At 38.7% G+C, this 24,422-nt stretch overlaps 1 long non-coding RNA gene across 1 annotated transcript; it reads right to left on the reverse strand.

Annotated features, from left to right (window-relative positions):
• Positions 1 to 755: 755 nt before the first annotated feature.
• On the reverse strand, positions 756 to 24,201 carry LOC106041967 (uncharacterized). The gene is made up of 3 exons (XR_001210841.3): positions 24,015 to 24,201; positions 15,688 to 15,742; positions 756 to 1,588 (listed from the first exon to the last, which is right to left on the reverse strand). It is a non-coding gene; the product is annotated as an uncharacterized lncRNA (long non-coding RNA).
• Positions 24,202 to 24,422: the final 221 nt, after the last annotated feature.

Genomic DNA, 24,422 nt, shown 5'->3' on the forward strand with positions numbered 1-24,422 from the left:
CTTCTTAAAATGATCATAATATTGCACTAATCTTCACACGTATTAAATAGTTATAAATTATAAGTAAATCATCTTGCTAGCAGTTAGTGCAACATATTATTTCTAGCTATCATTTTACCACACTGTGTTATGAGTACTACAGTAAAAACAAAAATACAGTACTCAGAATTAAAACTATATAGAAGCAGCTTGATTCCATTGAGGGAAATTAGACTGCCTTAAGTTAGCAAGGTGCCACATCACAATTTTAGTTCCGAAAAGCAGTCAGCAAAGACCAATCAAGCTATCAAGTTTTCATTTTGGGAAATTAATTTTTGCCTCCAAGTAAAATATTCTGTGTGAGAGTACATCTGCTGTATTTTGCCAGTATGGCTGCAACATCTCATGATATTTTACTACTTTTATTGTGTTATGCCACATCCTAGATAATCTGAATACCATTACAAAATTACATTCTGGGTCTACAGCAGTAAATTTGCAATTCTACAGGAAAGTAAAGGTACTGTAACCAGTTTTTTGTTGTTTTTTTTTTGTCTTTTAAGAAATTAATTACTTAAGAATTCAGATTAGAGCAAAAGTTCAGCTGAAAGCACAAAAAGATTAGATGTTAATGATGCTAAATCAAGAAAGTGTTATTTTAAGGAATGTTAAAAAGAGATCCAGGGCACTGGGCTGTGCCAGCAGGCAGGAGGACTCATTCTCTGCCCCACAGCAGATCTGCACAAGCTGCTTCTGCCTCTCCCCTCCTTGTGAACCTGCCTTACTCATTGGGAGTCTGAGGTTTGGGGGCAGGGAATGTTTTTCACCGTAAGTGAAACCCTTCAGGTGTTCTGGTCAACAGTAAAACTCCCAAGCTCCACACCTTGCAAGTGCTAATTCCATGCATTCATCCGCTGTTTAACACAGTGAGCGCCTTTCTTCACTTTCCAGGTGTTATGATGCAAACAAGAAATAACTATAAAATGTTTACAAGTATATTGAGAAAATTATGATTTTAAAGCAAAGCAATGGAATCTTTCATAGCTAGAAGGATATATTTATCCAAATACCTGATTAAATCCCAGGCCTCCTACAGAGATAATCTTTTATGATTTAAAATTTAAATACATGTATAAGTTATGCCTATTTTTTCTTATCACCTGTATAGGCACGCTTCAAATAGGAAGTCAACATCATATACTGGAACCCAGAGAATGTGAGGTGTTTGGGAGAGGGAGAGAGGAGAAAAAGCTGAAAACAGAAGCAGACCACACATTTGGAAGCTATTGAATAGTGTGAAATTACTTCGCGTACACCGCTCTGAATTGTTGGGGTACGATAAATCTGGGCTTTGTTTTAACCGGTGTGATCTGCTGTTAGTATTTTTGAGAATGCCTTTACTACCTCAGCTTAGATATCCTTTAGAGTGACATATTGTAAACGTGCTGTTTTGTTTTCCAGTTTTCTTTGTTGTTAGAGTTGCAGTATAAATACGCACCATAGTTTCTTCCACATCTTCCTCATTGTATTCAGCTACAAGTCTTCTGTATGAAGTACCTTCCTTCCAGCGCCACAGCTTATAGCAGTATGTCAGTAGCCTGCTTCTACCCTGAATTTGACAATGAAAATGGTCTTAGTAGTTTAACTGAATAAGGGTAGAAATTGCGAGGGCAGGCAATGACAAGAAACTCACTTGCAAGCATCTAAGGTGACTTCTTGAGTGGGCCACAGCCAAATGAGAAATAAGCAGTTTGCTGGGGTGGGGGGCAGAGGGGAACCACAACTGTGTATGATAGAAGCAAAGAAAAAAAATCCCCTTTTTATCAACAGATGTATATTTCTTACTTTTCTTATTTCCTTCCTGCTCCACTGTAGTTCCGGTTCCTTCCATGCAAGTCTCTCTTTTCCCTCTTTACCACCAGAATTAAGAAACCTGGTATTCCTTTTAACAACATATTGCTACATGTCACTCAACAGGCACGTTGTCCATTTTAGACTCAGTACCATGATACGTGCTTCCAGGAAAGTCTCGCTTCCCTTATTTTTCGTTAATTCCCTCTTAATTTACCCAGTCAGCTCCAATCTGTGCCATCCTGTTTGAAATCCAAGGAGGAAGTCGTGATTACTACACGAGTAGGTTGATGGCTAACAGAAGCCAAAGACAAAAGAGTGCTCTCCAAGAAAGAAAATCTACATTATGTTGTTACAACATGTTTTTTAAATCATGCTTTTTAGACTGCGACATTCTTTGATAGCTGTTATGTCACCATGGCAACTACGAGTACTTGTTGCGGACCACTGTGCAGGGAACTGCACAAAACAGAAACGCGCCTCGCTGCGAATTAACAAATACCGACAGGGAGACAGGTAACGGGAAGAAAAAGCATGGGCAGATTATTGACCCACAGGATAGTACATAATATCAACTGTATCGGACTAATAACTGGCAGATGTATTGTAGAGATCATCATAAAGGAGAGATTTGAGGAAGGGTGGAGCCTAAGGGCACAAAAATGATTGTGCATGTTAGTATTTTAACTGGTGTCCAAATGTGCATCTAGGGTCGTCCGAAGGCTGGAACTGCCATTTTTGGGGAATTAATAAGATTTATAGTATTTAACAATTTCCTAAAATCACAAGCTAATACTAAAAAAAATGTGTTATTCCTCATACAATCTGTCATTGGTTGCATTTTGTCAATTTCAACCTCTAACAATGATTTTTAAAAACTTTGCATCACTATGACCAAAACAATATCAAAAAAGAGTCATTCTACCATACACCCTATAATTTGCATGTTAGACAATAGATAAACTTAATTTCAGGTATTGAAATTAGGTGTGTTACTTTTGCACTAGAGCAGTTGTCATTGCTTTTCTGAATTTAAATTTGAGACTATAAAATCTGTCATTAAATTTTTAAACATGCTTAGACTATTAAATTTCAAAACAAAGAGGGAAGTGAATAAGTGCTTGAAAAAAATCAATCTGTCAGAATCAAAATTGTCAAATGCATCACTAAAAAGCACCATTTTTGCCGTTTTCCTGTTTGCCAATAATAACTTCTTTGAATAATGTTCAAATGCATTTTTGCTGTTTGCTTTGTTTTTCTGAGAGCCAAATTAATCTTTTATCTTGAATTTATGTGCACAAATCAAACAAATCTGGTTGTGCAGGCACGGTACAGACAGAGACAGAGTTCTCAGTGCTCCGCTGCTACGTTCAGGGATTGACAACTCACCACTTTTCTGATGCTTGAATACAATTCAGATCCTCATTTCTGTATTTTCTGGCCCAATTCTACTATTATGTAGAGAGTAACCACACTTGCAATTTTCTCAATGTTATGTTAGAATAACCACTTTATGAATTCATATTACTATCTTCAATATCCAAATTTCTAGGGTAAATATGAGATTTGCACTGGTAGAAGAGATCCATTTTTAAACAGGTTTATTAAGATGTTCTTACGTCTGATCAACCTTACTGTATTACTTGTTATCTGAATATTAGCGAGCTGATCACACGCCGCTAACGGGTGATCCATGGTTATTTATAAACTCATTGTTTACAACCAGAGGATGTCCAAAATTAAAAGACTAGGGGGATTTTTAGTTGTTGTTGGGGTGGGGGTTTTATTCACAAATATGCACATTTAAGAATTGAAAGCAGAAGGTTCTATCTAGGTAGATTTTTGTCATGTTTGAGCAACTGTTCAGATGTCCCAGTCTTTCTGAAGAAAATCGACCACATTCCCCCAATTCTCATGTATTTATCATACTGACTCCAGACAGAAAAAACATCACATTGGAACCACTCTAGCAGGAGATAAGCACATACATTGCAGCGATGCCATCTGCAACTTTAGAATAGGTCTGGTTTTGTTTTCAGAATATATACATATTTCAAAAGGATTAAAAAAAGGTAAAATATTATTTTCTGCAAAATTAACCTATTCATGAATGTAGTAAGGAAGACAGACCAAGCTGCAGAATAGATCAATAGGCTTAATTTAGATCCTTAGTTTCTATGTATCTTCCACAAAATTACTGTTGATAAATACTGTTCTCATGAAGTGTCTTAAATTCTTCCAAACCATTATCTAACCAAAAGGTGTAAATAGAAGCCTAAGATGAAGAATTAGTCGAGGACCTGTGACTCAGGAGTTCCTACATTTACCAATTTCATTTGAAAAATGGCAATTACGTTAACCACTAAAGTCCCCTCAACACTGGTGCCTTCAAATACTCACCCTCCCACTCAATGTATATGGAAAATACATAATTTTCTAAGTTGATTATTGTTCCATCACTTAAGGATGATTTTTTTTTTAATAAGAAAAAGGTTATATTTAAGAAACTGAAAAGATAACACAGGAACCTAAAATCATAATTCTCTCAAAACAGAGGATACACTGAAATCATTCAAAAACCTGGCAGCAAAATTTTCTTCTTGGCAAAAGGCTTAAGCATATTTCTATGACAGTGATTTGTCTGTGGCTTTTTCTTTCCTTTTTTTTTTTTTTTTTTTTTTCGCCTGGCACTTAACAAGCTATGGATGGTGGATTTCTAGCATTCTAATGTCTCGTTGCTGTGCTCCCTCCACATCACAGTATACATACCAAAAACAGTGAAATGCTTGTACCATTTTCCTGCAGTTTATTAAATTCAAGAAAATTTTCACCACACAGTATTCTAATGATCTCTTCTCACAAGCATCATTTTTTGTACCTGCCCAATATTCCATCTATTCTTCACGTTACTCCACCCACCCTCTTTGAAGACTACAGAGCAGCAAAACACCCAAGTTCCCTGAAACACGACTCTGGATAACAATCTACTAAAAAAAACCAGAGACATTTATTTATATGTAATATTAGGCTGTAATTAACAGGCTATTTTTGTCATAGGAAATAATTTAATATCATTTGAAATTGAGAACTACCCAACCAAACGTGAGGTCAGACAATGAAATTTGCAGCTTGAAAATTATGGAAGTAGTCTGTATATAATGTAGAGAGGGGTGGGGGGGAAGGAAGTTAGATGAACTTAAAGAATCAATCAATATGATTAGAATCATGAGAATGAAAAACATCTTTAGCAGCACCTTAGACAGATATAAGAACGGGACATAATCAAGTAATTTAACTATGAGTTTCAGTTGTGTGAATGAATAAAGAAGTTTCAATTAGTTATGAAAAGAAACCCAAGATTTGACTATCACCTAGGTGTGGTGATCACAAAGAAATGCTGAGAAAATGATTACTGCATAACAGGCCTAAATAACAGGCCAAAGGCTAATTTTCTCACAACGATTAAAAAAGAGGAAAAGGAAGAATATAATGAAAATACTAAGGGCTTTGTTTCAGACACCTGACACAAACTGTCTCTCAGTTTCCTACAACATTATATTGGTATTTGAGAACCCAAGAGTGATTATTGTTCAGTCCTACAATTTGAGGGCATTCATAAGGAACAGCAAAGTCTAAATCTTAACATCGAATTGTTTTCAATGGCAGCACAGATGTGATGAGAAAATGTGCCCTAAGACTTTTACTGCAGGTTTTAATTTCTAGTACTGCTCATTTGCAGGTCTAGACCTATAATGCTTTGTTAGCTTGAACAGCTGTGTTTTTCTGGCTGGACTAGATTTGAACGAAAGTTTAAAGGCTTGTGTGTAGTTATTGTATATGTCCAATTAATCTTCACTCTGCTAGAAAAAGCTTTTCTCCACCTTTTTCGCTACCTCACCGTTCTTATGCTTGCTTTGGACTGCAAACCTGGCTCACACTTCCAGTTAACTAGGCTTAGGTACTGCCCTAATAATCCCTAACATGTTTAAACAGATGTTTATAGCTTCTGGGGAGCGTAAACCCTTGTTTTAATTCATGAAGTTACTTGTTAAACCCTAGTAAGATACATGGTTTATGGTGATAAAGCATGATTTCTGCTATATTTGACTGATGGTATATAAATGCCAACACCTTAAATAAATGACTATTCAAAATAAATGACTGGCATGGACGTATAGGATTTTAAATTTCATTGCAAGACAGCAGAATAATTATCTTGTTCATGTTACGCGTCCGGAAGAGAGATCAGGACTTTGTGGCAGATCTTATGCACATTAGAAAGAGGCATTTTCTACAGCAACGTATGAAACAGACAAGACAAAACTGAAGTCTCCTCTTCTATTTTACAGAGGAAAACCAAGACATGGACAGCCCAGCTCGTCCTTGGTCATGCAGCTGACCATGGCTGAGCAGCAGAATGAAAACAGCCCTGGGCCTTAGCCTAGGCCATTCCTTTCTTTTTTTTTTTTAATTTTTTTTTTTGATTTGTATCTTTGCTACATACTGCATACCCAATATAGACATTCACAGGGCAGAGACTGCGTGGTATAAGTGGAGCAATATCTGTTGATATATCATACCACCATTTACCATAATCAACATGGGACAGCATACCAGCAGATCAGGACTTCTCCCATCAGATGACATCTATAAGGTCACACTGGTATTTTTAATATTTTATTTCAAATACCTGGCTGTCTATATACATATCAAATTAGTACCAAGCATGAAAAAGGAATATATGATCTGATCAAGATTATCACCATGTAAAAAATTGTGATGAATTTGGGGGGTTGGGATATTTAAAAATCCAGTTCTGAATTTATACAATCCATATGAACCAGATTATTCAAAAAGGGCAACAAAAGATTTTAGTAACTCATTTAATTCATCAGATTGCTCTGCAGATGGCGATAACATTTATTTTCTATTTAAAGACTGTCTCGCCTCATCATAATCAGGGAAACACTACACTCTCCAACTTAACCAAAAACTTGGCAAGGAGAAAATGCTGCACCAGCACCAAGTAATCCCATATGAAAAGCCTGTCTCCCATCTTTCTTGTTTTTGCTGTGCCAGAAATATTTTTAAAAGACCACAAAGTAGACTTCTCATATTTTACTATGAAATATTCACTCACTTGTAAACACACGTGCCCTTGAGACTCCCACAGTTGGCTCAGCCGGGCCCGCAACACGTGGAAGTCTCGGCAAGGGATGTTTCCCTGCCCATCAGCAGGGACAGGGCAGACACCGAGCTGGCTGATGGCCTGCTCGGGCTTGCGGTTTGATGGGGAAACTGCCCTGGGGAAATCAGACTTCCCAGAGCACATCCTTAAAACCTTCCAGCTGCTGAATCACTTTCCCACAAAGGAGAGAAAGGGAAAGGCTTTCCCAGCACACCGGGAAAGCAGAGCTCCCAGGTCAGGCGCCAAGGCAGGGAACCCAAAGGGAGAAAGCTGCATTCGGCCCCAAGAGGAGCACAGAACTGCCAGGGCAAAGCACCCTGTTCCTAGCTGCTGGTGGGCAGCCAGCCTCAGACATTCCTCGGGGACAGCAGGGGCTGCAGAAGGGCTGAAAGACTGCAGAAATGGCATTATCAGAAAATTGCAAGTGCTGTGTCTTACTGCATGTTGACATGAAGATGTGACTGCCTTTTCCTGGAAGCTTCTCTGAGAACAAATATTGCAGGCAACGTGGAATGAATGAGATGCAGATGACAGTCAGGCTTTGAGAGCTTGCTTCCTAGGTGTGTTATCGCTGCTGAGTGGTTGGCCAAGGCACACTACGCATTTGCACTTAAATGCTATGCCTCTGACAGCAAGTTCAGGACAATCATCATTAAAATATTTTAGCAAAGCTGTAACGCTAACTCAATCATCGTTGCTTGGAGCCAAAAAAGCCAACTACCATTACTTTGTGAAGCTCTCACTTTCCAAGAGCAACTCTACACAAATATTTTCACAGTAAAAATTAATGAGGATTCAACGTGCCTTCTCACGACTGAAAATCTGCTAGCAAGCTAAGAAGAAATGTTGAAGGCTCTGAAGCATTCCTAATGTCACTCTCCAAAAGAATAGCTTGCTGTATTGATTCATCTGCTGAACAGTTCAAGTACATGTCTTCCTAATCATGTTCTTCTTGCTTTTAAATGGATTAAAAGCTTTCATCAAACAATACAGAAATCTCAAATAATTTCTTAATTAAGTCATTCAAAAATACAGCTACCGATATTAATACTTGAACTCCAAAAATGGTTTCGAATACACAAATATAACACATACAGCAGTAACATCTCTATAGAATGAAGTTTGCTAGCTCAAAACCTGCTGCGGGGAGTGAAATCCCTCAGGAGATACAGCCAAGGCCCGTCTTTGGGGAGCTAAAGGCCCGAGTGCATACTGAACTGCAAGCAGGCACAGCACAAACAAGCACAGCTCACTAAGGGCAAGTGGCAAACCCCCACCCAGCGTCTGCAAGCAAAATGTGTGTGCACGCTTATTTCTTCCAGATGCAAAACTGTTTAACAAATAAATATTCAAATCCTTTTCTTAAAGTTAGCTTCATCCGAAATTTCCAAATATAACATGCTTGAATCTGAGGCATTTTTTCATGTTGTGCTACTGCAGTGTGGCAGCATCTCCTACACTAATGATGGTGGGACTGACAGGTTAAAAAACAAATGAACATTTCAAATGAAATTTAGCAAGTTTTACCATTGATAAGGAAAGAACCTGAGGATAGCACCCTAGAACAGATGCTATTTTTAAAGTCTAATTGTAAATAATTTGATAACGCACGAAACCTTTACTTAACAGGAACATTGAATGATTATTTGCCAGCACCTGGCAGTTCCTATTGGCCAGCCTCTTCTGATTCAGCTGCTAAACAAATGCAAAATGACAACCCGTAGGACAAAGCTGAGATTACAGATGAAACTACTCCTTTGTTAAAGGTCTGGAAAAATAGTAAACTGTACTTTGTTTAAAATATCTTGAGAGATCAAGATGCTTATGCCTGAGGCAGCAAAGAATAACAACTAAACAAGTCCTTCCCGTAAGGGTACTAGTGCAGTACACCAGCTATGCTTCAGTGGGATTGTTTGTCATCAAATATACATGAAAGACCGAGCCCCCCACTTGACTACGCATGACAATCTAACATTGTCTCTTCCATTGCTGTGACATGATTATAAACATATTATCAAGTCCTGCAGTGTGATCAACAACAGATGTAAAATTAAGAGGTGACAAGCTTTAGCAGGTAGCTGAGCCTTAAGTACCTTCTGCCAAATTTAATTTTCACTTCCAAAAGTCTTCCAAGCAACTCATCTCTTAAAGACTTCAGAAACTACTCTTTTTTATGCCTGCAGTTCTGTGTTCTGAAAAAAATTAGAATTCAGATGTTGTTTCATTTAGGACAACTTGCCTTTCATATTTCTTTGCCTTTATTTTATTTTGCACAGAAAGAAATAGATCCATGAAACAAGTTGCCTTTATTTCTATTCACAACCTGAATTACAACACGCTGCATGAACTAAAGCAAACATTTAAAACAGTAAGTGATGGATTGTAACCCTAACTTTTAGGCAATATATCAGAAACAAGACACACCCTCAGGGAACACAGGTCAAAATCCAGCAGCACAAGAAAATACAAAGGGAAAACCAACTCTAAAACATATCTAGTATTATGATGTGTCACAGCAACCTAGTCACCAGCTAGTATGCAGGCAGTCTAACCAGACCACTAGCAGGGAGACAATGCTGCATGAAGTTCTTCATCTGGGAGCAGTTCATTTGGTTTCACAACACTGAATGATCAGAAAAGAAATTAGTCTGCATCTGAGCATGAATTCAAACAGCCTCAAACACGTGGCTATGCAGGAAAACGTAAATCCATAGCAAATGCCCATATGATCACCCTTGGTAAGAAGTAATACCAGCCTAGATCCCTAACAAAGCGAGAGGGATTGTGCGCGGCTCTACGTGTGCCTGTCAGCCCTTAAAGGCTTGCTGTGTACTAAGGAAAAACTCAGTGCCTTCATTCTTCCAAATAATTCTTCTTCTGTCTGTATCATTCATTATACTTAACTAGGTTCTTGACATTATAATCTAAAGACAATTTTGTCTCCCAAGTTTAGGAGCATGTAGGGTTCCAGTATTGCTTGCATATAATCCCAATTCGTATAAAGTAGACATAATTAAGCAGTAAGCCGTGACAGGTAACACACCTATTATCTGCTGGCTGACTCCCATGGCTTTATAAAGCATAAGGTACCAATGAATGTGTCTACTCCCTTTGGGTATAATTATATTTCATAAGCCAGTTCCTGGAGTTGCTGGTGTAGTTTCTCTTCAGAGAAATGTTTCTCTATCTTCCATGGATTACAGTGGCATTTTTCTTGAAAAAAGGGAATGCTATGATTGACAAGCATTGATGTGAGGATTTAGTTGTGCTATGTCAAGTTCCAAGTTTAGAGTTCAATCTATATGGCTTAATGATGACATTATTATATTGAAGCATGAACATCAATCTTCCAAAACAAATTTTAATTTAAGTATGAATGATGCAAAGAACATTAACAGCTAAATATGTTAAAATAAATGTTTCTGTTCCTTAATTTCTCTACAGGGAGTTTACTGTAAGACCCACATTAATATAGAAGGAACAAAGGTGATATAATGACAACATCCATGTGATTTATCAAAGACCTTTAATATATCCAATACCAGTGTAAACTTTTTTTTTTAAGTCTAAAATAGCCAAATCACAAGACAGCCACGTACAGCATGGGAAAAGGGGAAAGTGCAAGGAAAAAAGGAAAAGTGGACAGTAACAAGGCTCACTCCAAAAAGACAGGAACAACTAGCCCTAGGCATTATTATGGCCAAATACATGATGGAAGCATAAAGTTTTGGTAAAGTGTGGTGCCCGGATCATTTAAGTTAAAATGGGTTTTTACCTTAAAGGGAAAAAAAGTTATCTAGTGTGGTTGCTGAGAAATTGCACCTCTAATGAAGTCACTTTCCCTCCCAGTAATACTGAGCTTCCACATCATTGTACAGCCACGCTGTACAAGAAGTAACTGAGCCATGCAGACAGTATGACCATGTGTCAACCACTTGAACCTATAATACTACTTGACTTTTTTAAAAGCATTTCATTATCTTGTTCCTACTGCCCTAATATCTTTTTATAGATTCTTTTACTTGCTTAATGCTTTAGATTGCTGAACAATTTTTTAGGATTTTTAACTGGGACTGTGTTTAAGCATATTCCCTTTCTTTGAAATTTCTCTTTATAATCTTGTGCCAGTCAATCCCCTGTGTATACCTTTATAAACCTCATTCTGAAGCTTGAAAATTCCTTGGGTTTAACTACAGTTAAGGAGTGTTCATGGGATGGACCATAAAGTCCAGTGAATTTAAACTATTTAAGATCATTTAAACTAAGAATCAGGAGCTTGAAAACAAAACTGAGTTTCTTCATAAGGAAAAATAATTATGGTTGTGTTTTAAAGTACATTTTGTGAAGTACCAAAGCAGATCAAAAGGTTTGAAAATCAACCGTTATAAAAGAGGTAGTGATAACTATAGGCAACTAAGAGAGAATATTGGAATGAAAAGGTGATAATCCTTTTTAATAAGCTTGGAACAAAACCTGAGAATTGCAATTAATGCATAAAACAGAATCGCGTGGAAAGGGGAAAGGGACAGCCATAAAAATCACTTAAAATGAGTTTGTCATTTCCTCTAGTGAATGATGGGAGCCCAGACAAAAAGCGTTAGGCTTGATATGTTTTGCTATACTTTTTCTTCTGAAAAACAAAAACCGAAATCCTGCTGACAGATTCAGGGCACACTTTGCAGCAGTTAAAAGTGGTGATTGCTCTACTACTATTCCTTCCCATTTTGTTCTATTCAGTTATGACTCCCATGACCTCTGTCCACACCTCTGAAAAAACAATTCCAGGACACCTAGCACAGGAAAGCAGTCCTAACCAGACTTATCTCCGGTTATTAAATAGCGGGTCCTCTAGAACTGCTTCAATATTTCTGTTACAGTTTATATATTTTTATGCTGCATCCGTTTGCTTTTCTTACCTTTTTAAATTAACATTTCTTGTTTCTGCCTCCACTCATTTTAAGATCTACCATGCCTCACTTACTTTCACTTTTCGCAGCAGAAAACTGCCACTAACACTATTATTCTGAGACATTTTTATTTATCATAAATCTCTTGTGCTTCTTCATTCATTTGAAAGACTCTATGCAATGGAAGCCAACTAATATCTCCGCAGTAATCTCCCTTCTCCAACCAAGCCTCTCTCAGAAAATCTCACCTTCACTTTCATTATGAAATTGTTCTCTTAAAAAAAGAGCACTTGCAATTTTCATCACCATTAATTAACATGTCAACTGCTTGAAAACATATAATACTACTTAAATGACAGTTTTGTCTCAGTTCACATTTCTAGAACTGAAAACTTAGATATGCCCATATTTGGTAGAAGAGTTACCAAATGGGATGAATCAGATAAAAATGAAGTGAACTAATTGAGTTACTATTTTATCTTTAAGTTTTCCCAATTGTTAGTAGTTATGGAAAAGAATGTACTGGTCCCAGATCTCATGATGTGCCAGTAGCTTTTATTTATTATGCTGCCTAGAATGTGAGAATTAACACCATGCTTTGTAGTTCATCTGCACATAAGTAGCTCTGTGTACTGAATCAATACATATGCAGAATAAGTTCAAGCTTCTTGAAAAAAGATATTTACCTGGAAGTTTAGAACATCTGTAGAAAAATCACTTATACTTTTACACAGCTGAAATTTGCTAAGACTAGCCCAGAACACTTCAATTTAAAAAAAAAAAAAAATCTTTCTTTCTCAACACACTGAAATAGGCTTCTCATTTAAATGATCGATTTAGTTTCATATTACAGTATCAAGCAACATTCTCTCCAGACTTGCTTTGGCATTAACCTGATCAAACAACCTGGTTTGCATCCCCAGTGATGGAGACTTGGATACCACGTTGAGGTTTTTGCTCGTTTCCCTCTATTTGTCATGCCAGAGATAGCAGCATTCTGCTGCCCTTTTTTCCTTCCCTCCCCTCTGCCCCTTGCTGTTACAGGCTTTGCTACCTCTCCTGCACTGGAGACATACAAGTCATTGATTTTGATAAAAAACAGATTATGCTGTCATCATAAGCAAGAGTTGGCCTTAACTGTTTGGAAACTCCAAAGCTAAATTTGCAGAAATCTCATACCATCTCTTGTAAAAGAGCTGGAGTCAGATGCAGCCCTCCACTCCCGCCTGGCTACTCACAGTCACTGCAAGCCGAAGCCTCATACCTACCGGTACGTGTGTAGTCCTCGGGGCTGGGACTGCATCTTTTGTTATCCCTGAAGTGCTTGGAGTGTTTACTGAATAGTGTTAGTTCATAACCAAAGTTAACAGGCTAGCACTTCCTTCACTGAGTGGCTAACAGGGAATACCTTCATGTATGAAGAGCCTGTTTCTTCTCACAAAACCCATTTGGATTCACAAAGGATTAATAGAATTCTAATGTCTGGGTCAAGTTGGCTAAAGAAGTAAGATTTATGTTGTCTGCTTGCTCCCTCCTAGTACCTTCTGTATCCACTGCCCAGCAGAGAAGTGGAGTCTTTAGTCCTGTCACTAAGATGTAAACACTGTAAAAACAGGTTGATGAGTAGATGCCCCTCTCATGGAAATGCAGCCACAGCACATCAGCTGTGATTAGGAACCAGCACAATCCACAGAGGAAAGTGTTGCAGGAGATTGGAACATTGCATGCCACAAGACAAACTCACGGGATAACAGGACTCACTCGTTCTGTTCCTCATGTTAAATTAACTGCCAACTCAAGCTACCTGTTAAGGAGCACCTTTGGAGAGATCGGGGTATGAAAGCGCTGAGCTGCTTTTAGGGATTATTACCTTTCCAACCAGTAGATGGGGGCTTATTCTAATCCATGTCCTCAATGTTTCTATATATCTACGTATCTGGTATTTACAGCCTGTTTATCCATACTCCTAAGACTTTAATATTTTATATTCATCACATGCAAGCTGAGTAGAGGACATACAAACCCACCAGCATTATATCATTAATAACCAAAATTTCAGCCATAATATCCTAATTATGTGTGGTCTGTTTTCTGCAAAAAGCTTTAAAATCCTTAAATAGCACATTTGATTCAAAGGTATACAACAGGTTATACAATGCTTAGTGTATAATCTCATTTTCCTTACGTTCACATTGTGATGTTGTGTGCTGGTATGAATTTCACCAACCTTGATGCAGATACCTCATAAGAACAGACCTCAGACATGAAACGTGTCAGAGCCAGCATGACTTGTTCTTTTAGTCTGTATTGTAAGAATAAACCTTTTACCCATACTGCAGTGTCCTATAATGAAGAGAATTTTAACTTTCCCTCCCCAAAGCGAGCAAAAAGCAGAAGTAAAACTTTCCAGTCTGCAATGGTGACGTTTTTCAACTTAGAGTTCAGCTTGCACAGTAGACGGTTCTCCAATGTACAGTGCAGTATAAAACCAGGTCCTTATGTATACATCTGTATTTCAAAAATTTTACTTTCTAACCAATTACGATTTGCCTTGGTGTATGAGAAGCATATTTTGACCATCAAGTGTATTTGTCTTGAAGTGTCACACTGAATGGTTGGCTGATTTGTGGAAAAGGCAATACTCTTGAATTTTTAAAAAAGCAGAAAAGTGGCAGATCATAGTGGGAGGGTTTCCCTCCACAAACCTTCCCCCTGCTACACGATCTTATTTAAACCATTCTTCTGCCTAGATCTGGCTGGAATAAGATAAAATGAAAGTGGAAAAAATACTCTGTTGGGCTTTAGTGGCACACCACAAAAAAACAAATCAGTAGAAATAAGTTTTAAAGTACCTATTACCAGTTCATCCTGTATAAACACGGTGAGAATTTGGCCCACTGTCTTACCATCTATTAGATTTATGCAATTGCCAGAAACAACGTGACTAAAACACCTTTTCAGACAATTAATATCAGATCATGCCTGTCATAATCCTGTATTTTTGGATCATGTTAAAAACTCAAAACTAAATTTTTGGTGTTCTCCCCATCCTGTTGCTTTTGTTGTTTTTTACTGTTTGAACCCTGCTGTCCCAATCATTATCTTTTGCTTTCTGAGACTATCATCTCTAAGCTCTCAGACATTTCATAGCTGCTGGTTAGATGCTGTTACCATGACATGTTCAACCTTTAAAACAAATAATTTACTTTGAAAGTTGAAAACTGTTAGAATGATTAATTCAAATGTTTATCACAAAGTTTTTCTAGCCTAAAAAAATACTGTCGTACTCTAGAACATGCAAGTATAATAAAGTTATCCTCGTTTTCAAAGTCTTAAATGGATGGTAGGATTTTTCTGGTTGCTTGCTCAGTCCTGTAATAGCCTGTCTGGAGGTGCTGTTTGCAGAATAGCATTTGCAGCTTTTATCTGACAGCCACATTTGATACAAGCAACAGAAAACCACTGTGCTGCTACCTGCCATTCCCATTCACGTTTTTGTGGAAAAGAATGTCATATCAGCCAAAGGTGGTGGTCAAGCCATATAGAGATTGGAGAAGGAGCCCAAACAGGGTAAGAAAAGTTCCCCAGACCCCAGCGCAGTGGCACTAAAGCGGCAGCCCTTTTGTTCCAGGACAACCTGAGTAACTGCTGTGTACAACAGGGAACACTGGGTGAAGGGAAAAAGGTACTTAACTGTTTTCTCTCCCAGCTAGACCACAACTGTGCTACCAGAAAGCAAATAAACAGCTTTAGTTTACTTACTAGTCTGAAGAAGACTTGAAAAGTTGCAGCAGGTTACAGCTCCATCAGGCATGCCCTGGTGAAGAGACATGTTCAGAGTCAAGCCTGGCTTTTAGGAGTCATTTCCTCTCCTGGAGCCCCCAAACCCCTCCATCACTTACCCCGCATGAGCAGAGCTCTGTTGCAGCACCATAACAACTCTGTTAGGGTGCAAGTAAGCACAGGTACACAGTGGACCACAAATAGCAAAATGAGATTATGAGAAGAGAACAAGTCATGCCTGAGCATTATTCTCTCTCATGGGTCCTTCTTCTCTTAGGAATTTTTTTTATTATTGCTTTTCTGTTAATCAAGTTAAACACCACTGGTCCTCTCCTAACACCATTTTCAGGTGTCATACAAAAAACAATGTTTTTTTGCCTCAGATATTTTCATTCTTCAGAAAGAAAATCAATGCCTTAGAAATTGGGACCAAGAGTAGGCTTTTCAACCTCAGGTTTTTCCCTAAAATCAAGTCACAGCTCTTGCATCTCAACTGCAAAGGCCTTTCCTCTAACAGCGATCTGAAACTGATTGAGAGTGTGATTGAATTTGATGTTAAGTTCTTCAGTCATTTAATTTGGCATCAGGTCTGGCTCTGAGCCTTGGAAACCAGTACGCAGCCAGCATCTAGTATTGTTGCTCTAACGGGCTGAGATAAAAGCAGGACACATTCGCAGTTTTCCAAGCGGTAACAGCTTTACTCCACTGTCCAGGAAAAAAAAGGTTCAGAGTATATCCTTGCAGTGTATTTAGATAGCTATAAATCCTGTCGATATCACTAAGATGCTAAAGACTAAGTAGAATAAGGAACTGTTAAATATGACAGTGTTGTAATAAACTCTTTTAGACTTCACACTCTGTGATATTCAGAGTAGCAAAACAATATTTTAGTTGATTGTTCCTTATGATTTCATTTGTATCTCCAGTAAAGCTTTTGGATAGGTTTGAGAGTTAACATTATTTGGTAGAGTTCAGAATATCTTCTGAAATGAAGAAAACAGTCATTGCCTCCAACTGTAAACGCTCTATTACTTCTATGGTATTTAGGACACTAAAAGAAAAGAGCCCATAGAAAAGAGCCAGGGATTTTTAATGTCAGCACAAGGGAATGTCATCATTTGTTTCTTCTTAGTTAAAATAAATAAAAAAAAAGAATAGCAAACATTCATTGCTGTAATAACTTTTAAAAAATGGAAAAACACTCTATAGCTTCTGAAATAGTGCAAGCATTGTGCAAGAACCACAAGCAAACCAATATATAAACAGCACAGTGAGTTTCTATTTAGCATAATATAATCTTAAACCCTGTTTTCCCTATTGAAGAGGTTCAATAAGTGCTGGTTTTATGCCTTAAGTATGCAGCCAATAAAATTTGGGCAATCAGCTAAGCCTGGGCATGATAACTTCTCAGGCCAGAAAATGCAAAATCCAAAACTACTTCACAAACTCACCAGTCAATTTCCCTTAAACTGAAACACTGTTGATAAATGCAAAAAGTTTCCAACAAATTTCTGATCCGTCTGTAGCACAGATTTTAAATTGCCTAAACAAAGATGGAAGCTGCCCTTTCTGATTAGAACTAGAATCCCAAGACATCACTGTAATTCTTGCCACAACTGCCTTTCATTTAACATAAGATGAACTACTGAAATCTCCCAGGCAATAGTTCAGAACTGCCTACAATCCTGTTCTTTGATTTTGCCTCTTCTTTTATTACTGCTTAAAATGGCACTTAGATTTGTTTCTCCTGACCCCACACATGCTCTTTCATATTGAGTTTGTAAAAATACTACAGTCTTTCTGCAGGAAAAAAAGGAGGAAGTTGAATTTGGACCTCTGGATAGCTGAAGAAACAACACAGTAACAAGGCAGCATGCACTGTCAAAATATTTAAAGAAGGAATTATTCAGAGACATTCATAAGAACAAAAAAAATTACTTGATGTTGCCCTGCCTTGTGGGACTTCATTTTCGTTTTAAATCAGAAAGCGCTGTTCCTGAAGAAACAGCATATTGATTTGTATAATCTCTGATTTAAGAGTACCTACTATCACTTGAAAGTGGATGGCATACTTTTTGTTAGCTAGACGATCCTTCTCTCTAAAGACTTCCCTAAGAGACTCTGCAAGCATCAAAACAGCTTATTTGTAAAATGTTTTGTCAAGAAATAATGCACATGTTACTAGCGTTAATGTTTTTGCCAGGACCACAAAACGTGGCCATAGTAAACTACACAAAACAGGATTTATTCAAGACTTTGAAATGTACACCAGGGCAACCTCAGACCATTTTGTAGGAATACACACACACACACAAAAAAAAAATACTACAAAAGGCAAACCACAAGAAAACAACTAAGAAAACCTTCGGTATAGATGGTGCAGATCAAAGGGAAGCAGGTAGAGACCTGTTTTTCAGAATTTTGACTACAAGGGAGAAACAGTCTAAGCCAGACATAGTTTTCTTGAAGCAGAGCAGTGTGATACAGTACTTGAATCAAGATCAGAATTTATTTTTGTAACTCTGCCTCCCAAGGCCCAAATCTAATGTCTAGACAGTAAGTTTTGTTCCACTGTTGCTCATTACCACAGATTGTTCCCATATTACTTTGCAGCTCTGTCTTGAAGCACATGAGACCAAGTGAAAAATACTTGCTATGCCCAGTGTGCGTCTGTCTCCCTAAAAATGAATAACCAAGGTAACGCCTGAGGTAGTCCGCATGTTGACTTTCATTTGTACCCGCTACAGGAATGACTTCGACTTCAGTGCTTGGTTTGTAGTTGTCTCACCCTCTAGTGGCAGAGAGGCCTTAGTTCTCACGGACAAAGAAACGAGAGATTTTTCCTTCAAGTCCACTGCTCAGTTGCCTGTTTACAGCCAAAAGAACTGATTTTTTATTTTTTATAAAGCTCCAGATCATTGTCTGCAGTATGTGTCCATCACTTCTAATGGAGCAATGCAAAACATGCCGTCCTAAAGGCACTGAAATTATTAAAAAGGTGCTAATGAAGGGTGGCTGTGTGCTCAGATGTACTCCTAGAGTTATGAGGATGACTGCTAATAAAGCCTTCCTATGCAACCATGATTAGTAATATTATGCTGCTGCCTGAAGACTAATGGAGAGGGAAGCTCTGTTTTCCTCTAAAAGCTCAAACTCCCTATTAATTTTCATTTAAAAACAGAAGACACCATCTTATTTTGATCCTCAAGAAAGACTTCAAAATAAAGCAAGTTTATTATGAAAATGGAGCACTGGCCAGACATTAGAAAAAACAACGTTTTCTATCCTGATCTTGAAAAAAATACAGAGTATTGGGTAGCTTTAGCTCCCACAGAAATTAATCTGGAACTTCACAGGATTAGACCCTTTAAAACAGAATTAATTCAATCCTGAATGATTAAACATGGTGGTAGTGTTGTTATTGCTATTTTGTATGTACAACTACACCAAAAGAAAACAGAAGACTTCACCCTTTACAAAGAAAATGTGGCATTGCCAATACTTAGTTACACACCGCCACTGACAGAATGGAGAGCTCTGGAGATGACTAATCAGTTGGCAATTAGTTTCAAACACAATTTATTCTATTAAGAAAGGCCTTTGGCCATATTTTAGTGGAGGATGTATAAAGTACAAAACCACAGGGAGCAGTAGCTTACGTGCCAGTGTGCTAGCATATTTGTTAAAGCAGGTTTTTACTATTCTTTATAAGCTCTTAAAAAGCCTTAATTCTTACTTGTACGTTGTTGCAGATATTCAGGTACAGCTCTGCCATGTCACATGAAGCTGTGATTTTTCAGTTAAGTATAAATTATGGTGCATGGTTCTAATTGCCTGCATTCCCCATCACAATACTCCATTTTCTTACACTTCTGCAGCTTGGCCAGACTCTGGCCAGTTGGACTTGTTTGACACCACTACAGGATAAATATTTGAAAATAAGGCTACAGAAAATTGCAGTATTTTTGCTACATTCAGAAATTCTCCTGGCATTTTAAATAGGAAATCCTCGTAGTGGTGCACAGAAAAACGGGCATCTATCACATCTATAGGACTGTGAAGCATCCTTAAGAATCATGACACCTTTATGGTTGCTCCAGACACCCACATCAGAGCAACTATGCAGGAGCGCAACCAACATTAAGATTCACTAAATCCAGAGTCCACACTGCAGAGCTAGGATGCAAAATGGATTTTGCAGTCCATACAACGTACGATGCAAAGGCGGCTATGTTAATTCAGAACATGCAGTAGCATGTAGACAGTGCAATCAGACAGGTCTTCAGAAAGATCTTCTGGAGAAAGCACGCCTTCAGAGAATAACTGAAGGCCACAGGGCCCAGGGTTTAGGCTCTGACTGAATCTGACTTAGAAGTCAAAGTGTAACCTATTACCACACAGCTGGATGCGGTCATTGCTGGGTAAGTCTGAAATTGTGCGGCCTCATTCTCACACCATATGATCCAGGGTGCAAATGCTGCCTTGGGTAACGCTAGTTCACTTAACCTACTGCCCTACTTGTTGAATACTTTCTCAATTTTCCTGTGTAGTTTAAAAGTGTCTAATAAAAATGTTTTACTTAATGTTTCCTCATATATAAGTCTCAAAGCTTAGATAATGGGAACCAGATGACAATAGCACATACAAGCATACTCATTTTATAGATATGAAGTAGCTTTTGGAAAAGAGATTGAATTCTTGCAAGTGGGATGGGTTTAATTACACCACAGACTTTGATCCTGTTCACAATTCCAGTGTGAATTTGGGCAAAACTTCACTGAAGTGATACGTTTACAGGCAAAGGTAAAATAAGAAAAAGTGTTTCAAGATTCACGGCTGCAGCACAACGCCTCTGAAGAAAGAAGATGCCATCAGATAGATGGCTAGAGCACCCATGCTGTACCTGTGTGCCTGACTACCACCCTTATTCCCTGCAGTCTATACAGCAAGTATTCCAGTCTTGTAAATCCATTAGAGAACAACAGGGCAGTATCAGTGCACAGGGAACAAGCCATTTAATAGCCTAACTGTATACACTAATTTTAAACATGTTTTGTACCTTTGCCATCATACTAAACGTTTAACCAACTATGGATTCCTTTTTCCCAACACCATATACTGGATTTCACTTTCTGTAACGTCAAATTAATGATACCAAATGTACTGTAGCAGTAGCACAGAAACACCTACGTGAGGGAAGGGTCCTCATGGCATTGGTAAGAACTGCCACCACTCCTTGCTCTTAAGGGCAATACACGGACATCCAGTTAATGCCTGTTGCACTACTCCCTTTAACAAGCTACTGAACTCGAGGGCTGCTGTAAGCAGGGTTAATTAATTCCAATCATTTGCTTCATCTGTGTAACAGCAAACACTCACCTATGATCCTACTTCCAAACAACACAGTGCAAAACCAGCACACATGGATGAGGATCTGCAGTTTGGAGTCTATAGGTCTGCTTGCCTTGAAAGTTGCTCAAGTGCAATCATCGCCTAACTTGATTTACAACAGGAGTGGCACCGTTCTGTGTAAGGTCACGGTTAGCTGACATTCACCACAAAGGAATTTGCACACTGGACAAGACTAAATTCTACAAAGCTGAGCCTGTGAACTCTTCTGCTCATTACATACCATTGTTTGAATTCAAACATACAGCATATAGTAGTTCCTTATGGGGAAGGCATAGATATTCACCTGTTCAGTCTCCTATTGCTATGCTCGACTTTGATATTAAATCATAGAAGATCAAAGTTTACCTTGGATTTGGGTCAGAAAAAGTCCGCAGAGAACTCAAACGGCACATATTCTGAATTTCATCTACATGTGACATTGCAAATAGAACACTACAAAATGTACCATATGCGGCCACACCAGGATTCTGACTTCTGACGTGAGTAACCGGTCAGTTATCCGAACAGCGTTACACAGGGGAAGGGGAAAAAAGCTTTCTGGAGGATCTGAAACGAAACCTCTCTGAACAGGACTGCCATTAGCACTACAGGTGAAGAAGCACCCTAGGACATACTCTCCTATTAGCCAGGGAGGAGATGGTAGCTGCCATTCTGACACATGTCAGCATCAGCGTTGAGCAGGGAAGCAGTGATGCGGATACCAGCATGTGCTCCCACCACTGTTTGCTCTCACTGCATTTTACAGTTGGAGTCAATTGACAGTCACCACACGAGGGAATTCATGCTCTGGGCAAACCATTATCCTACTGAGGTGACCATGTGGAACTGCACAAGGAGGGTGGAACAGCACTTTACATGCTGTTACTGTAGTCGTGAAGAGATTGTTGGATGCTGCTTCCCTTCAGCAGCTTTGGGTTGCCTGAAAGGAGTTACCTAAAGGGAAGAAGCATGAAGCCGCTATTGCTTGTGAACAAGGAAATGAGGATAAAAAAAACAGAAATATTGACTTGAGTTTGAAACAACCTTTTTACACAGTATTCAAAAACCTGCTCAGGCTGGTTCTGCACATCCTTTTCAAGGCTCAGACAAAACCCTTTGGAAACAGTACTTGGTATTTATACATTAGCATTAAATCCCCAAATCTGGGCATTCTTTATCACTATGTGTCTCATATATAGATACTTTAAAGTGGTGCTGAATATTAAGTATCATAATTTGGAAGCACGGGAAAAAAATAACATCTGCTGTAACCTGAAATACCAGAAGTAGGCCTTTTCATTCCGTGCCAGTCAGCAAAATAAGAACATATGTGCAGAATGCATTTCACATACATGGCAATGACATTCACAAAATATTCAGCTTACAGTTTCTCCTTTTGACCAATTGTACTCTTGACCATTCATACGACTGCTTCCAATTATTCTAACACTAACTCCTAAGCAAATTCAAGCAACAGACAAACAAGGCAAAAATGAGCAGCTATAGGAATATTTCACTGGTACTCTAGTAACATACCTGAGAGTCTTTAAAGTCTTTTAAGTCTTTTAGACAGCAACACAGTTGATAAGCTATATATTAAACTGTTTTTATAAGTTTATGCCTCTGCTTAACTTCAGTACTGTAAATAATTCCATTTAAATAAGTTTCAGTGGTATCAAAACAAGGAAGTTAAAGAGAGGCACAAATGTTTCCAGGGCCAGGGTTATAGCATGTGGATGCAAGTTGGAAGAAGAATGAGGAACTTTAATTTTTTTTTTCAGGGTTCCGCTGTATTGTAGTATGCTCCATGGAGCTACACAAGGCTTTACCCAACTACTACAGCAAGACATCACAAGATTAAGAATAGAAAGAAACCTTCACCTCCAAGTTTTCTTGCTTTTGTCAGCATGCGAACTTTAAAAGATATACTTAGCATATTTCAGGCCTGGGTTTTCTTAAGCCCAAGTGATATTCAGAAAGCCATGTGTCCGTTGTCTCAGAGAACATGCTCACCGTGTACCGCAGAGGAAGCACCAGCACAGCAGAGAACACGGTGAGCAACTGAACATGTCAAGTTCCTCCCTGAATCTGCTTAAAATATTTTTCTCCAAAATAAAAAAGTAAGAGATAATACGGGGAGAAGAATAAAACTGTATGTACTGCTTATGGCAAGTAATTTTAACTCCCCATTGTTCAGTTCGCAAAATATTTCCTCAGTTGTTTGGAAAATTATTTACTCCATTGGCCATAATCCCAGAAGCTGTTTAACAACGTCCATTGGACGACACCTAAAACTCTAGCTTGTTCTCTTTAGTCTTGTGCTTCAGCATTCATTGTTTAGTATCCAAGTCATAGTTTTGTATCTCTTGGGCAGACGTGAAGTTTTAAGTAAAAAGTTATTGACAAAGGCTTGAGAAACACAATTTTTTTTTTCCTACTGGTATCTATTTGCTTTTCAGTTTGAACTGAAAAAAGTTCTCCTCTCTAACTTTAAACCCAAGATATTTCATGTCTTTAAAGATTTTTCAATGAAACTAAAAGTTTCATCATAACATTTTTCAAGAGAATTAACGAGGAAAGAAAGGTCACCTCAGTACACAGAAACATAGGTATTTTTCTTTTTAACCTAGCAGTGCAGAAGCTGCCAAGCACAGGGCCCAGGCCTCGCCCCCTCCTGCCTCAGAGGCTCCCAGGCCCCACAGAGGCACAGGGAAGAGCTGGGGACAGCCTGGAGCATAAAGGAGGACCTCAAGGGCCAGGATCGCGTCTCAGCATTTCCTCCTGAAGCCAACTTTAACAAGCTCTTTCAGTGCTGACCTGAGGGTAGAGGTGAAAGGCCCCTAGCTGCCCAAAGGAGCCATGAAGAGAGGCAGAACTGACCAAAGCACGAAGCCATGAAGTTCTCCAGTTCTTACCTAAAGTCTGCCTTGCCCAGCCATCACCAGGCAGCCCTAGGGACACCTAGGGACAGTTCCAGAGCACACAGACAGACAGGGCTGCAAACACTGAGGTACAACCCAGCCCTGAGGGGCTGCAGGGCCACAGGGCCCAGCTTAGATGGCACCCAGGCTGTGGGCAGTGAGGGCCAGCTGGGCCTGCTCAGGCCCTGGCAGCACCTGGGCCTGGCAGTTGGGTGGCACCCCATAGCCCACGTATACCCTCCTTTTTCTCATGTTCAGTAGCCCAGTACAGTCTGTGAAGAGATGTAGATCTTTACTGGTGTATGAAATTTGCCCTAATCCATAGTTACCCCTCACAACATCTCCGATCAACGTAGCAGCGAAAGGGGGACACAGCAGACATTTCTCTCTGAGAAGAGTTGG

Source organism: Anser cygnoides, chromosome 8, assembly GCF_040182565.1.
Source record: "Anser cygnoides isolate HZ-2024a breed goose chromosome 8, Taihu_goose_T2T_genome, whole genome shotgun sequence".
NCBI lineage: Eukaryota > Metazoa > Chordata > Aves > Anseriformes > Anatidae > Anser > Anser cygnoides.